Here is a 17,765-nt window from a genome sequence, read left to right as displayed (position 1 = left end):
TTTGCCTATGTCCTTCTTTGTGGTACTTGAGCATATAATTAGGGAGTAGTCCCAGTGTGATAAAACTAGGGCCTGTAGGACGTGTTTTGTTGATGTGATGTCAAGAAAGCAGAGCAGTGCTTTATCACGGTTAGACCTCTCCCCATCTAGCTACCATTGCATCAATATGTTTTGACCATTGACGTTTTCAATCTATGGGTACACCAAGCAGTTTAGTCTTCTCAACTTGCTCAATTGCCACATTATTCATTCCAAGATTTAGATGAGGTTTAGGGTTTTACATGAGGTTTAACTCTACCTGGTTTACATAAGAAAGGCATCCATTAAAGAACACCCTGTGTTCTATTAGATAGGTAACTCTCGATCCACAATATGGCAGATAATGTAAAGCCATAACACATATGTTTTTCTCAGCAGCAGACTGATTGATAATGTTTAAAGCTGCACTGAATTTTAACAGAACAGCTTCCACAATCTTCTTCTTATACATTTATTTCAGCCAATCATCAGTAATTTGTGTCAGAGCCATACATGCCCTTCCCTATAAGCTTGCTGAAAGTCAGTTGTTCATTTGTTTACTGTGAAATAGCATTGTATCTGGTCAAAGACAATTTAATCAAAAAGTTTACCAAGGATCTGTAGCAGGCTGATTGAACCAGTAAAGGGTGCTTTACTATCCTTGGGTAGCAGAATTACTTTTGCTTCCCTACAGGCCTGAGGGTACACTCTTTCCTGCAGGCTTAGATTGAAGAGATGGCAAATAGGAGTGACAATATAGTCCTCTACCATCCTCAGTAATTTTACATGCAAGTTGTCAGTAGCAGGTGGTTTGACATTATTGTGGTTTGTCATTTTTGTTCACCTATTCCACACTCACTTCACAGAGTTCAAATTACAATGCTTATCTTTCATAATTTGGTCAGTTATGCAACCGGCGTGACCTGTGATTTCCGTGAATCTGATTGGTCAAAGAGGTGACATCACAGGTCCCAGAGTGGTGGGGCCATTTTTGTCTCCTGCTCTGAAGTTACCCCAGATTATTTATTTTACTGAAAGCAACAAAACTGTAAGGAATTCCAGTAGGCGTAGCCTAAAACAGATATTTCTGGTTCATCCCCATTGTTTAAGTGAAAGACGGACAATTTATGACATTTATGGCAGCAGGGCAAGTTGAGCCTGCTCTGTGGTTGTCCCATTAGGCAGAGGATTTTTTAAACTGAATACAACCAAATTGTAAATAATTCCACAAAATAAGTTGTTTTTTTTAACCTGCTACACTGGAAGTGTAACTTTTAGTCAGGGCGAGCAGAGTGTGAGCCACTTTATCCTATTACTCCAGCTGAGATACACTATATAGCGGGAACTCGCTTAGCCGTGCTAGCTTCGCCCTCATGTGGGTGCTAACAAGCTAACAAGCATGCTAAGTAGTGCTATGTATTTACATTTACATTTACATTTACGTCATTTAGCAGACGCTCTTATCCAGAGCGACTTACAAATTGGTGCATTCACCCTATAGCCAGTGGATAACCACTTTCCAATTTTTTTTTTTTTTTTTTTTTTTGGGGGTAGAAGGATTACTTTATCCTATCCCAGGTATTCCTTAAAGAGGTGGGGTTTCAAATGTCTCCGGAAGGTGGTGAGTGACTCCGCTGTCCTGGCGTCGTGAGGGAGCTTGTTCCACCATTGGGGTGCCAGAGCAGCAAACAGTTTTGACTGGGCTGAGCGGGAACTATGCTTCCGCAGAGGAAGGGAGCCAGCAGGCCAGAGGTGGATGAACGCAATGCCCTCGTTTGGGTGTAGGGACTGATCAGAGCCTGAAGGTACGGAGGTGCCGTTCCCTCACAGCTCCATAGGCAAGCACCATGGTCTTGTAACAGATGCGAGGTTCAACTGGAAGCCAGTGGAGTGTGCGGAGGAGCGGGGTGACGTGAGAGAACTTGGGAAGGTTGAACACCAGACGGGCTGCGGCATTCTGGATGAGTTGTAGGGGTTTAATGGCACAGGCAGGGAGCCCAGCCAACAGCGAGTTGCAGTAATCCAGACGGGAGATGACAAGTGCCTGGATTAGGACCTGTGCCGCTTCCTGTGTAAGGCAGGGTCGTACTCGAATGTTGTAGAGCATGAACCTGCAGGATCGGGTCACCGCCTTGATGTTAGCGGAGAACGACAGGGTGTTGTCCTGGGTCATGCCAAGGCTCTTCGCACTCTGGGAGGAGGACACAACGGAGTTGTCAACCGTGATGGCGAGATCATGGAATGGGCAGTCCTTCCCCGGGAGGAAGAGCAGCTCCGTCTTGCCAAGGTTCAGCTTGAGGTGGTGATCCGTCATCCATACTGATATGTCTGCCAGACATGCAGAGATGCGATTCGCCACCTGGTTATCAGAAGGGGGAAAGGAGAAGATTAGTTGTGTATCGTCAGCGTAGCAATGATAGGAGAGGCCATGTGAGGATATGACAGAGCCAAGTGACTTGGTGTATAGCGAGAATAGGAGAGGGCCTAGAACTGAGCCCTGGGGGACACCAGTGGTGAGAGCACGTGGTGCGGAGACAGCTTCTTCGCCACGCCACTTGGTAGGAGCGACCGGTCAGGTAGGGACGCAATCCAAGAGTGAGCCGCACCGGAGATGCCCAGCTCGGAGAGGGTGGAGAGGAGGATCTGATGGTTCACAGTATCAAAGGCAGCAGACAGGTCTAGAAGGACAAGAGCAGAGGAGAGAGAGTTAGCTTTAGCAGTGCGGAGAGCCTCCGTGACACAGAGAAGAGCAGTCTCAGTTAAATGACCAGTCCTGAAACCTGACTGGTTTGGATCAAGAAGGTCATTCTGAGAGAGATAGCAAGAGAGTTGGTTAAAGACGGCACGCTCAATAGTTTTGGAAAGAAAAGAAATAAGGGATACTGGTCTGTAGTTGTTGACATCAGAGGGATCGAGTGTTGGTTTTTTGAGAAGTGGTGCAACTCTCGCTCTCTTGAAGACGGAAGGGACATAGCCAGCAGTCAAGGATGAGTTGATCAGCGAGGTGAGGTAGGGGAGAAGGTCACCGGAGATGGTCTGGAGAAGAGAGGAGGGGATGGGGTCAAGCGGGCAGGTTGTTGGGCGGCCTGCAGTCACAAGTCGCGAGATTTTATCTGGAGAGAGAGGGGAGAAAGAAGTCAAAGCATAGGGTAGGGCAGTGTGAGCAGGACCAGCAGTGTCATTAGACCTAACAAACGAGGATCGGATGTCGTCAACCTTCTTTTTCAAAGTGGTTGACGAAGTCATCCACAGAGAGGGAGGAGGGGGGGAATTCAGCAGGGAGGAGAATGTGGCAAAGAGCTTCCTAGGGTTAGAGGCAGATGCTTGGAATTTAGAGTGGTAGAAAGTGGCCTTAGCAGCAGAAACAGATGAAGAAAATGTAGAGAGGAGGGAGTGAAAAGATGCCAGGTCCGCAGGGAGTCTAGTTTTCTTCCATTTCCGCTCAGCTGCCCGGAGCTCTGTTCTGTGAGCTCGCAATGAGTCATCAAGCCACGGAGCTGGAGGGGAGGACCGAGCCGGCCGGGAGGATACGGGACACAGAGAGTCAAAGGATGCAGAAAGGGAGGAGAGGAGGGTTGAGGAGGCAGAATCAGGAGATTGGAGGGAGAAGGATTGAGCAGAGGGAAGAGATGATAGGATGGAAGAGGAGAGAGTAGTGGGAGAGAGAGAGCGAAGGTTGCGGCGGCGCATTACCATCTGTGTAGGGGCAGAGTGAGTAGTGTTGGAGGAGAGCGAGAGAGAAAAAGGATACAAAGTAGTGGTCGGAGACATGGAGGGGAGTTGCAGTGAGATTAGTAGAAGAGCAGCATCTAGTAAAGATGAGGTCAAGCGTATTGCCTGCCTTGTGAGTAGGGGGACGGTGAGAGGGTGAGGTCAAAAAGAGGAGAGGAGTGGAAAGAAGGAGGCAGAGAGAAATGAGTCAAATGTAGACGTAGGGAGGTTGAAATCCCCCAAAACTGTGAGGGGTGAGCCATCCTCAGGAAAGGAACTTATCAAGGCGTCAAGCTCATTGATGAACTCTCCAAGGGAACCTGGAGGGGCGATAGATGACAAGGATATTAGCTTAAATGGGCTAGTGACTGTGACAGCATGGAATTCAAAATGAGGAGATAGACGGATGGGTTAGGGGGAAAAATTTAGAATGTCCACTTGGGAGAGATGAGGATTCCTGTGCCACCACCCCTCTGACCAGATGCTCTCGGGGTATGCGAGAACACATGGTCAGGACGAGGAGAGAGCATTAGGAGTAGCAGTGTTTTCAGTGGTAATCCATGTTTCCGTCAGCGCCAGGAAGTCGAGGGACTGGAGGGTAGCATAGGCTGGGATGAAGTCAGCCTTGTTGGCAGCAGAACGGCAGTTCCAGAGGCTGCCTGAGACCTGGAACTCCAGGTGTGTGGTGCGTGCAGGGACCACCAGGTTAGAGAGGCAGCAGCCACGCGGTGTGAGGCGTTTGTGTAGCCTGTGCGGAGAGGAGAGAACAGGGATAGGCAGAGGCATAGTTGACAGGCTGTAGCAAATGGCTACCAATCCAGTAGGGGTTGGAAGTTCTGGTGAGGTTTGATTGGTTACTCGCGAGCGATATCACCAAAGATTTGCTTGATGATCAGCTTTGCCCAACATCAGTCCCACCTTGTTCAGCTCCCTCTCCCATGCTTGCATCTCCCAACGGTCTGTAGTGTATACACCCCGTCAGATGTGAACTGCATGTTGAAATCACACTCTGAAAAAGTTAGGATTATGTGTCCGATGTAGCAGGCCAGTAAAACAGATTTTTCTGCTTCCTCCCTGTTGTTTAATTAAGAGACCGACAAGTTATGGCATTTCTTTGTGTAAACAACTATCTTCACATTTTCAGGTAAGTGACCATAATCTAAGGGATACCATAAAATACTCACTTGGCCGATGGGAAAGAGCCTTTCACACCTTAAAGTCAATCTCTCTTTGTAGGGTATGACATAGTGATTAATCAGTTGTAAAATGGTTTTATATGGGCTATGATGAGAACAGAGTTTTTCTAATCATGTCACATAGTTTTAAAATCCTGGAAAAACTCCTGGCCCTATAGGGAGGATAAAAACCCTGTCAAACTGCAGCAACCTTGCTCATATTAATTATATTTTAAAACTAGACTAACAGGGGGGTTTCTGTTACACATTCACAGAGACAACTGTGATTAGACAATAACTAACAGGGCTGAGCTTGCTTTATGCAGGGTTGCATCATGTATGTATTTGTACTCCTGAACTCAGGTTTGTTGGCTGCCCACTAATTGTCCACACCTGATCTTAATGAGTGCTTGTTTCCTTTGAAATAGGTCTGTTTGAATAGACTAAAATGGAAAACTTTGTATGACTTAAAAAAAAACAGCATGCTAGCTCCATCCTGGTGGTGCAGTGGACTAATTCCAAGGATAGAGAACAGAAGATGCCACAACATCAAAAAATGTATGCTGAAGCAAATGAATTTCCATGTGTCCTATCTTTGCTTGGAGTTGAAAACAGTCAAATCAAACTAAGCTAGCAGTATTATTAAAAGTCTTATTTGAAACATGTTCTCAGAATGTTATTGAATTACCTTCAAATAACCTATCATTTCTGTTATCAGAACATTATTAACACCTCCCAGGAAAACTTTCAGGGAACCATAGTAAAACGTTCTCAAAACCTCTCTGCAACCTAAAAATGAAAGTTCCCAGAACAGGTCAAATTTTCACTTTCGGTCTCAGAATGTTTAAAAAACGGTATGTTTAACCAGTCAGGAAATTGATGGCTTTGTTCCCAGAACCAATGGGAAACCAAAAACGTGCGTTCCCACAACTTCCAAGGCTGTGCTAGCTGGGAGGCTTTCAAAAGGTAGAAATACAACCAATCAGAAAAACAGATTGTAATTTTGGTGTGCATAGAATGGGGTCATGAGTGCATTCAAATGTGTGTTTTGCAGCTAATTTCCTTCACAATACGACACAGATAGGCTCATTCTGTTCAGGAAAGCCCAGGGTATAACGCATGTCATCCTTGTACCAGTGGATCAAAAATAGAGATCATAAACATTGATACTGTAAATTGCATCAGTTTTCAAATATAAATTAGAAATGTGAAGTGCACATTTGAACTCACGGGTGTGTGGTTTGCTTGTAATGACATCAAAGTGGTATTTATTATAATCCTTAATGTCACATCTTTCATAACACATCGACTCCTCTTGATTTATAATATTTCCCTCACTCAGACAACAACAAATGTGCAAAAATAGCCCAATTAGAGGGAGGGATGGGGTTATCTTCGGTATTCAAAGTTTGTAATGGCTGTCAGTCAAAACCACTACCGGCACTGTGAAGTGGAGAACCTGAGCTCTTACGTTATGAATAGCGTGTTACTGTACAGCCACTGCGTTCAAATTTAGTTAAATAAAGGTTAAATAAATAAATGAAAAATAGGCGCTTATCAATAAAAAAATCTGCCACTTTCAACTCATATAGGGGATGACAGGGGCAAGTGAACCGAGCAGTTGGGCAAATTGAGTCTGCTCTAAAATTTCCCCAGGTGTTTTAATTTGTATATTTTTTTAGCTGAAAATAACAAAACTTATTTTCAGTTAAAGCCTACTGGAAGAAATTCCAGTAGGCTTAGACTAAAACGGATCTTTCTGTTTCATCCCCAATTCATGGCATTAATGGCAGCCGGGCATATTGAGCCAGGTCTGTGGTTGTCCGTTAGGCAGATTGTTTTTTTAACTGAATGGTTCTGAAAGAGTTCTGGATTAATATAATGCTCAGCCTACCACTGGCTTGGTTCTGACTGGAGGAGGAGCTCACAGCCTGCAATAAAAAGCGGCTGATTACATTGAGGGGAAACATTTCTAAGAGGTATCCGTCGGTCTGGGAACAGTCTTGTATGGAAATACGTTCTAGTGTAGTTAAGCCTCACACTTTCATTAGTCGGATCCTTTTGTGATATTTGGTGAACCATAATTCGTTTAAAAATGACTTGGTCTGTAAGCAGTTGTTTCATTACTCTGTTCGTTTTGTTCCTTTGGCGGGTGGAAGACATCGCAGAAGCTTGCAAATGCTCCCCTCCGCATCCTCAACAGGCTTTTTGTAATGCAGATGTCGGTATGGCAATTTTGGCAACATTTGACTTTTCAGCTTCTCTTCACATGTGAGCTACTATCAATACGCAACATGTTAACATTTCATGTATTAGTAGTAGTAGCATGCTCATTAAACCTATTATTTACATAATTAAGTAGGCGACAGTAAAATGGGCTACAGCCAGGGCTCTCCAACCCTGTTCCTGGAGAGCCAACCTCCTGTAGGTTTTCAATCCAACCCCAGTTGCAACTAACCTGGTTCAGTTTATCAACCAGCTAATTATTAGATTGAGGTGCGCTAGAATAGGATTGGAATGTAAACCTACAGGATGATAGCTCTCCAGGAATAGGGTTGAGAACCCTGCTACACTAAGTTGTTATATTTTGCTTTAGGCAAAAACAGTATGCCTACAGATGTATTATTTGTCCAAAAGCTAAATGAGATAGATAGCTACTGTGTACAAAACATTTAAAGGCCACCTGCTCTTTCCATGACATAGACTGGCCAGGTGAAAGCTATGATCCTTTATTGATGTCACTTGTTAAATCCACTTAAATCAGTGTAGATTAAGCGGAGACAGGTTAAAGAAGGCTGTTTAAACCTTGAGACATGGATTGTGTGTGTTAATATTGTCTTACATTTAGCCCAAGGTATTGTTGTAGTGTAGACTATTGAAATAAAATATTGGTAGGCTATATCACTTATTTTTGACAGGTAATCTGTTTCATTATATTAAGAGGGATGGCCTGCTTTATGTACAACATACCGGTAATAACGAGGGAACGGTGGAGGGTGGAATAGTCTCTCCTATTTCCTGTCACATTCATCCTCTATTGCAAGTGTCAGACTCATTCCACGCAGGGCCGAGTGTCTGCGGCTCTTTGCTGCACCGTTGTTCTATGATATAATGGCGTTCAGCAAACAATCGTGTAAGTGCATGCCGCCACCTATTGTGCTGGAATGTACTATCAATCATTATCTGCCCAATTCTGTACTACCATGAAAACCAAATAAATACCTAACTTCTACCACCCCCTCCCTCCACAACCCCATTAAACTTAATCTACATCATGCTGAAACACTCCACCTGTAGGATTGTTCAGCATGTCAAAAACCATTTCAACAGTAACATCTGTTACACCCAATATCTCTTTTGCCATCTCCACATTAACCTTCAACCTGACATTTCTGATTTCCACAACCTGAGTCGTATTGATAACCTTATCAATAAAAGCTATGAAGTCAACTTTATTCATTATCAAAGTGTCCTTACACACCGCACATTCATGAGCACAAGATGTTTTGCCTGTGTGTATTCTGGTTATGTTTTTTCCCCAAAGATTGCTGACTAGCTTCCTCCTGTGTCGGCTCAGGAGCCTCAGAGCAGGCCAGGCACATTCCTTTCTGATTACAGCTGAGGCGCTCATATGCCTCTCCTATGCGTAACAATGTTAAACCATCAGTGTGACTGACCAGTATAGAGGAGTTCAATAACGTTAGTTAAACCATGTCTCCCTTTGTTTCTCTTTTCTAGTGATCAGGGCAAAGGTGGTTGGAGTGAATGTTGGGTCTAACACCAAGTATGACATCCAACAGATCAAGGTATGATCAGCCTTTTTATTAAGTGGTTGTTCCTTCCTGCACTGAAATGTTGAAGCCCCCTGAACCCCAGTCTGACAGCTGGTCCCAATTCGCTCCCTTTCCCTTAGCTCCAACCCTTCAATGTTTGCAGATCTGGGTAGGTATAAGCAGTGTAGTTGTGGCGCATCCACCATACTGGTCCTAGACTATGGTGACATCCTCTATATGAACTCAGCTGCCACTTCAATAAAGCCATTAGATGCAGTTTATCAAGGCTTTATTACGGGTGACTGGTTTAGTACTCATCACTACATTCTCTACCAGATAGTTGGTTGGCGCTATTTGATGTCACAGGTTGATAAATTGCTATGTTTTCTTTTACGAAGCCCTTTTACAAAAACTCCCACTGTACCTTACATCATTACTATCCTTTCGACACATGAGTTACCACACCTGGTCTCAGGGATGGCTAACTCTGGAAATTCCTTTGGTCTCTGAGTTAGGTAAACCAGCTTTTTTTTGCACTGTATTTGTAGAACAAGCTTCAACATTTTCTAAACGTTGGATGTTTTGGTGCCTCTAGATCAATTCAGGAAACTGATTGAGGACCTTATTACAGATTATTTTTTATGACTTTATGCTTGCGTTTTGTGTGTTTCTGTAATTCAGGGCTCATCTGTAAAATAGACCTTGATTAAATAAAGTATTGCTTCCACCTTACAGATCTGGAAACATCAAAGGGCTTTAGACTGAGGGGATGGGGTATAAGAAGGGAATTAGTAAAGACTGACAGTGCCTGAGCGCTGCAGTCAGTGAGGTTCAAAACTGTATATGTAGGTGTTTTGACAGATCCTTCTTTTTCTCCTCCTTGTGATTGGATAGATGTTCAAAGGTCCTGACCGGGTTATCCACGCCATCTTCACTGCATCCTCCCCAGCCGCATGCGGCGTGACTCTGGAAACCAACAAGGAGTATCTCTTCATAGGTGCAGTTCTCACTACGTTACCCAAGTTCCATTGCCAGCACTGATTAACCCTATCAGTCCTGAGACCCCAGCAAAAATGTGCTTTTCATTTATCTGCATGTCTAGCCCTTACATTTAGCCTCACAGTAAATTGCTTTACCATTTTATTTTCAGGACAGCCAGGGCTACAAGTAAAACACAAAACAATTTGATATTAGTTTTATTGACAAATGTCAACAACAACAAAATCCACCAAGTCAGAAACTTGAAGTACAGAAATTGTGTCCTCAGTGGGAAATTAATATCCAACCAGTCAGTGACAACTGTTTGGTGTTTGTGACAGCAACTATGTAACCGTATTAAAGATAGATCATTGGAAATCTGAGGACATATGTAGAATAACCCCTTACCTTCTAAGGACTCTTGTGATCTTCGTGGAGCAAAACGTGTTCATGAGTCTCAGCTTTTCATAAATTGTTTTTAATAGTACTTCAAACCATTTGGACTCTACAGACGTTTTTGTAAAAGACCCAGCCCTTGGCCCCTTTGGGATCTGCCCTTGTCCCACAAACCCCGCTCTAGCTCAGCTGCTGTTAATCACAAACTAATGGTTGGTACCAACATTTGCAGAAGAAATGGACTAATCCAAAAACTGAGCTTACTCAAGAAAGCCCACCTTGAATCCCATTTTGAAGTATGCAAAAAAAGCTCAACACTTGGGATTCTGTAGCTATGTGGCAAAAAGTTGTGGTCTGACAAAACTAAGATGTAACTTCTTGGCCTAAATGCAAAGCGTTACCCAACACTGCAAATCACCCAAAGAACACTATCCCTACTGTGAAGCATGGTGGTGGCAGCATCATGTTATGAGGATGTTTCTCATCATTGGGGATAGAAGGGAAAATGAATGGCACAGTGTACAAAAATAAATGCAACATGCATCAATTTCGAAGATTTTACTGAGTTACAGTTCATATGGAAATCCTAATTAAATAAAAATAATATGCCATTTAGCAGACGCTTTTATCCAAAGCGACTTAGTCATGCGTGCATAATAATTTTTTTTTTTGTGTATGGGTGGTCCCGGGGATCGAACCCACTACCTTGGCGTTACAAGCGCCGTGCTCTACCATCTTAGCCCCTAATCTATGGATTTAACATGATTGGGAATACAGATATGCATCTGTCGGTCACAGATCCCTTAAAAAAAAGTTAGGGGCATTGATCAGAGAACCAGTCAGTATCTGGTGTGACCATTTGCCTCATGCAGCACAACATTTCCTTTGCATAGAGTTGATCAGGCTGGTGATTGTGGCCTGTGGAATGTTGTCCCACTCTTCAATGGCTGTGTGCAGTTGCTGGATATTGGCGGGAACTGGAACACTCTGTCGATCCAGAGCATTCCAAACATGCTCAATGGGTGACATGTCTGGTGAGTATGGAGGCCATTGAAGAACGGACATTTTCAGCTTCCAGGAGTTGTGTACAGATCCTTGCGACATGGGGCTGTGCATTATCATGCTGAAACATGAGGTGGTGGCAGATGAATGGCACAACAATGGGCTTCAGGATCTCGTCACGGTATCTCTGTGCATTCAAACTGCCATCGATTTAAAATGTAATTGTGTTTGTTTACAATGTTGACATCAGCAAACCGCTTGCCCACACGACGCCATTCACTTGATCTGCCCGGCACAGTTGAAACCGGGAATAATCTGTGAAGAGCACACTTCTCCAACTTGCCAGTTGCCATCGACGGTGAGCATTAGCCCACTGAAGTCTGTTAAGACACTGAACTGCAGTCACGTCAACCCTGGTGAGGACAACGCGCACGCAGATTAACTTTTCGGAGACTGTTTCTGACAGTTTGTGCAGAAATTCTTCGGTTGTGCAATCCCAGGTGACTGGTTTCAATTCTCTAAAATGACGTTGGTGGCAGCTTATGGTAGAGAAATAAACATTATTCTCTGGCAACAGCTCTGGTTGACATTCCTGCAGTCATGCCAATTGCATGCTCCCTCAACTTGAGACATCTGTGGCATTGTGTTGTGACAAAACTACACATTTTAGTGGCCTTTTATTGTCCCCAGCACCTGCGTTCAAACAACTTCTTGATATGCCACACCTGTCAGGTGGATGGAATATCATATATTGGCCAAGGAGAAGTGCTCACGAACAGGGATGTAAACAAATTTGTGTACAATTTGAGAGCGAAGCATTTTGTGCAAATGGAACATTTCTGGTTTTTTTTTATTTCAGCACATGAAACATGGGCCCAAGACTTTACATGTTGCGTTTTAATTTTGTTCAGTGTAAATCCATGAAACTGAGGCACTGACACAACAAAATGTGAGAAGTTCAAGGAGCTTAGACTTTCTATAGGCACTGTAAAATGTTTACAACTAATCCATTACTTACTTATTATTAGTATGTACACTTATGATGAGATCTGTGTTATGGGCTGCATCAGTATGTCTTTACGCTCCAGGGTGAAGTTTTCCCCCAGGGACGTAGGCCAATCCTAACCTTAACCATTAGTGGAATAAATGCTAAACTGAGCCGAGATCAGCGTCTAGGGTCCACTTTACCCTTCACCATGTTTTCCCTACAGCACTTTGACTCACTATCTCCCCCCTCTGTCTGTAGGCATGCTGGAGACTGGAAGGATGTACATAACACTGTGTGGCTATAATCTGCCCTGGGAGGACTTGAGTGCCGGACAAAGAAGAACTTGAATCACCGCTACCAAAGTGGCTGCGATTGCAAGGTGTGATGGGAATTATAGTAATATTACTATACACCAGTTTTGTTTTAATATTTACATGGGACATTTTCTTAAAGGGAGTATACTACTCTGGTCACATTGGCAAAATGCATGAGCTAGAGTATTGTGGTAATGAGCAGTCAGTGATCTTGGGCTTTCTCTCTCCCTACTCCGATACACAGATCATCCACTGCATTTCCCTCCCCTGTCCGACCAGTGCCACAGATGCATGCCTGTGGACAGACTGGGGGACTGATAATGGCCGTAACCTTGCCTGTATAAAGAGGAGAGATGGGACTTGTGAATGGAAGTAGTTCCTGGATATTGAAAACTCCTTAACTCTAAAGGCTATCCACTCACTGCTCGATGACTAAAGATGCCTGTAATAAATAAGATTAACAGAAAGCTGCAATTTTTGTTTTAAATTAACCAGAATTGCTTACTGGTAACTTATACAAATGCAATAAAAACAAACTAATCAAATATAGCCCTCCAAGTTGTCATTTACTGTGCCACTCATTTGGTGCTAGTTTAACTAACAAGGCGCTATTGAAACCTAAAATCGTTCTTAAAGTGTTGTTGGCCGACGTGGTTGTGTTCTAAATAAAACAGTATTCCTGAAATACCATCCTGAAGCATCATAAAGCCTGGGGTGCATTCGCAGGGCCCAATGTAGAAAGTTCAGATGGTGTTCTATACATGAAGAACAAATTGTCTTCTGACCGGAAGAAAGGAATCCTGTCTGCTCTATTATTGGCATTTCTATCTGCAACGTTTGTCTACTGAATGTGGCCCTGAAGTAGTTTGGGTCTAACCAGGGCTTCAGCTTTGTAATGTCATTGACCAAATTAAACAACTTCCTCTTATAAATCACCAAATATTATTATTGGTGCATATTCTAAGGTGGGATGAATATTCTGTTAATTCTGACGTACATTTCAGTCATTTAGCGGACTCTCTTATCCAGAGCGACTGACAGTTGTGAGTGCCACACTGGCCGACACCACTGTCATATTCACTATCACTGCTTCATCATTTGCTTTTCATTTACTAGCTTATCTTACTATGGACAAAACCCTTTTGATTTTGCTGCAATGGAGATTGTAAACCTGGTTGCTTTGGTTGACAGTGCCGGTTAGCCTTTTTTGTCATGAATCTTGTTCTGGAGGTTACACTGCAGATGGGCAAAGTCATAAAATAAGGTTTTATACTTAACCTTAACCACACTGCTCACCCTAATTCCTAACCTTTAAGACTAAAGGAAATGTTTTTATTCATTTTTAAAGAAAATAATTTGTACAATATAGCTGATATTTGGACTTTGCAGCTGACCTAGCTAAGGGGAAATTGCTCAGTTCTGCCTCCAGGACAAGACTAATGACAAGCGTCAACCTGCTCACACAGTGCTATGTTTACAGTGGGTATAATTTTTTTTTTTTACATTTTATTTTACAAAGTGGGATTGGGAGTGTTTATTGATTTTGGTCCTCAACTCCCCCCACAAATTAAGTAACAAATTATAGTTGTGTAAGTATTAACCTCCTTTGTTTAGGCGAGCCTAAATTAGTTAAGGAATAAAATGTGCCTTAACAAATCACAAGTTACATGGACTGAAATAAGGGGTTGACATGATTTTTAAATGACTACCCCTTCCTCTGTCCCCCATATCTGTAAGGTCCCTTTCGAAAGCCTCGGAAGGGCAGTGATTGGTAGATGGATACCAAATAACAAATCCGACGTTGATTCTAAGCATAGTAAAGTTACTTATGCTGTGGATTATATAAAACCACCCAGACATTATGCGTCCAACATTATGCATACCCACCATGGTATTGGGCAGCTGCTGACGTTTGAAAACTAATCTGGTTTAGAAATCAAATTCTGGTGATCTTATTGTAGAGCACTTTGAAATTATGCCCAGGTTTTTTTTGGGGGGGATTGTATTGCATGGTATGCTGTGTCGGATATGCCATGTTGGAATATGCAGCTGTAGATTTTAAACCTCCATTCTAGAATGCATAAGGCACATCTTTCTATCTACATGCTTTAATTTGTGATTCTATGCAAATTATATGATTGAATGCTTCTTTAAGCATGCAGCTAGTTACAGTGAGGGGGGAAAAGTATTTGATTAGGAGCACACTCTTAAAGGGAGTGCTCCTAATCTCAGTTTGTTACCTGTATAAAAGACACCTGTCCACAGAAGCAATCAATCAATCAGATTCCAAACTCTCCACCATGGCCAAGACCAAAGAGCTCTCCAAGGATGTCAGGGACAAGATTGTAGACCTACACAAGGCTGGAATGGGCTACAAGACCATCGCCAAGCAGCTTGGTGAGAAGGTGACAACAGTAGGTGCGATTATTCGCAAATGGAAGAAACACAAAAGACCTGTCAATCTCCCTCGGCCTGGGGCTCCATGCAAGATCTCACCTCGTGGAGTTGCAATGATCATGAGAATGGTGAGGAATCAGCCCAGAACTACACGGGAGGATCTTGTCAATGATCTCAAGGCAGCTGGGACCATAGTCACCAAGAAAACAATTGGTAACACTCAACGCTGTGAAGGACTGAAATCCTGCAGCGCCCACAAGGTCCCCCTACTCAAGAAAGCACATATACATGCCCGTCTGAAGTTTGTCAATTAACATCTGAATGATTCAGAGGAGAACTGGCTGAAAGTGTTGTGGTCAGATGAGACCAAAATCGAGCTCTTTGGCATCAACTCGCCGTGTTTGGAGGAGGAGGAATGCTGCCTATGACCCCAAGAACACCATCCCTACCGTCAAACATGGAGGTGGAAACATTATGCTTTGGGGGTGTTTTTCTGCTAAGGGGACAGGATAACTTCACTGCATCAAAGGGACGATGGACGGTGCCATGTATCGTCAAGTGATACATGGCCCCGAGAAACTTCCTTCCCTCAGCCAGGGCATTGAAAATTGGTCGTGGATGGGTATTCCAGCATGACAATGACCCAAAACACACGCCAAGGCTACAAGAAGAAGCACATTAAGGTCCTGGAGGGGCCTAGCCAGTCTCCAGACCTTAATCCCATAGAAAATCTGTGGAGGGAGCTGAAGGTTCGAGTTGCCAAACGTCAGCCTCGAAACCACAATGACTTGGAGAAGATCTGCAAAGAGGAGTGGGACATAATCCCTCCTGAGATGTGTGTAAACCTGGTGGCCAACTACAAGAAATGTCTGACCTCTGTGATTGCCAACAAGGGTTTTGCCACCAAGTACTAAGTCATGTTTTGCAGAGGGGTCAAATTCTTATTTCCCTCATTAAAATGCAAATCAATTTATAACATTTTTGACATGCGTTTTTCTGGATTTTTTTGTTGTTATTCTGTCTCTCACTGTTCAAATAAACCTACCATTAAAATTATAGACTGATCATGTCTTTGTCAGGGGGCAAACGTACAAAATCAGCAGGGGATCAAATACTTTTTTCCCTCACTGTACTATGTAAAGTGCTTTGTGTACCTCAGTTGGTAGAAAAGAGCTATATAAATCCAATCAATTATTATCATAATTTCTAATGTTCTGTCTATATGAAAACTAGCAAGACAAGCGTGATCTGGCATTGTTACACACCATTTTTATAATATTCTACTAGGAAGACGGCCAAATATACACTACCAGTCAAAAGTTTGGACATACCTACTCATTCAAGGGTTTTTCTTTACTTCTTTATATTATTTCAAAAATATGTACATTGTAGAATAATAGTAAAAAAATCAAAACTATGAAATAACACATATGGAATCATGTAGTTACCAAAAAAGTGTTAAACAAATCAAAATATATTTTATATTTGAGATTCTTCAAATAGCCACCCTTTTGCCTTGATGACAGCTTTGCACACTCTTGGCATTCTCTCAACCAGCTTCTTGAGGTAGTCACCTGGAATGCATTCAATGAACAGGTGTGCCTTCTTAAAAGTTAATTTGTGGAGTTTATTTCCTTCTTAATGCGTTTGAGCCAATCAGTTGTGATGTGACAAGGTATACAGAAGATAGCTCTAGAAGACCAACTCCATATTATGGCAAGAACAGCTCAAATAAGCAAAGAGAAACAACAGTCCATCATTATTTTAAGCGATGGAGGTCAGTCAATACGGAAAATGTCAAGAACTTTGAAAGTTTCTTCAAGTGCAGTCGCAAAAACCATCAAGCGCTATGATGAAACTGGCTCTCATGAGGACTGCCACAGGAATGGAAGACCCAGAGTTACCTCTGCTGCAGAGGATAAGTTCATTAGAGTTACCATTCTCAGAAATTGCAGCCCAAATAAATACTTCACAGAGTTAAAGTAACAGACACATCTCAACATCAACTGTTCAGAGGGTACTGTGTGAATCAGGCCTTCATGGTGCGGTGGATATTTTAAATAGTATCAAATGAGGAGAGACAAACTTATCACACAAGTCAGAGTTATACTTCAACTAAATCTTTATTCAAATAACTTATCGATAAGGGAGCTGGTCGCAATTTCCACACAACCAAGTGGATAGAGTGAGAGTCCAACGAACAGGAAATGTCTCATATAGTGGACCTAAAAATGCTTAGTCATGGCTGGTTCCACCCCCTACCCGGCAGATCAGGAGCTACCTTGTTTTCTTCTTGTGGCTATGTGTATCGGGTCATAGCGCACAAACAAGTGATAACGTTAGTTCTGTTACTATCTCCACACAGCTGTGCCCTTGGACGATAGTACAATACAGGATGAACTGAAAAACTGTGGTCACTCTGAGGCTCTTGTCGTGTGACCAGGTTACTCAGAAGCAACGAGAAATTGAAACAATACAGGTCTATCTGTTCCTCAAGTTTATCTCTATCCCATGTCCTTGACTACACGCCCAGAACAGCTGCAGGGAGCTAGAGGGAACCATCCTTATGAAAAGCACAGCATCGGTAGTTAAGAAATGTCTCTACTACTGTTAAGCGTATTAATTGTTATCTATTCATATTAAACAAATCAGGTAAATACGTGATCTTTCTCTCACAATGGTCGAATTGCTGCAAAGAAACCACTACTAAAGGACACCAATAAGAAGAAGACACCTGCTTGGGCCAAGAAACACAAGCAATGGACATTAGACTAGTGGAAATGTATCCTTTGGTCTGGAGTCGAAATTTGAGATTTTTGGTTCAAACCGCCGTGTCTTTGTGAGACACGATGTGGGTGAACGGATGATCTCCGCATGTGTAGTTCCCACCATAAAGCATGGAGGAGGAGGAGTTCTGGTGTGGGGGTGCTTTGCTGGTGACACTGTCTGTGATTTATTTAGAATTCAAGGCATACTTAACCAGCATGGCTACCACAGCATTCTGCAGCGATAT

The 17,765-nt window shown here is 42.9% G+C and overlaps 1 pseudogene; it reads left to right on the top strand.

The window, feature by feature from the left end:
- The first annotated feature begins 6,855 nt into the window (after positions 1-6,855).
- Positions 6,856-12,900, top strand: LOC121566739 (annotated as a pseudogene).
- Positions 12,901-17,765: the final 4,865 nt, after the last annotated feature.

This window comes from Coregonus clupeaformis, unplaced genomic scaffold, assembly GCF_020615455.1.
Source record: "Coregonus clupeaformis isolate EN_2021a unplaced genomic scaffold, ASM2061545v1 scaf5104, whole genome shotgun sequence".
NCBI lineage: Eukaryota > Metazoa > Chordata > Actinopteri > Salmoniformes > Salmonidae > Coregonus > Coregonus clupeaformis.
This window is presented reverse-complemented; position numbering and strand designations above follow the sequence as displayed.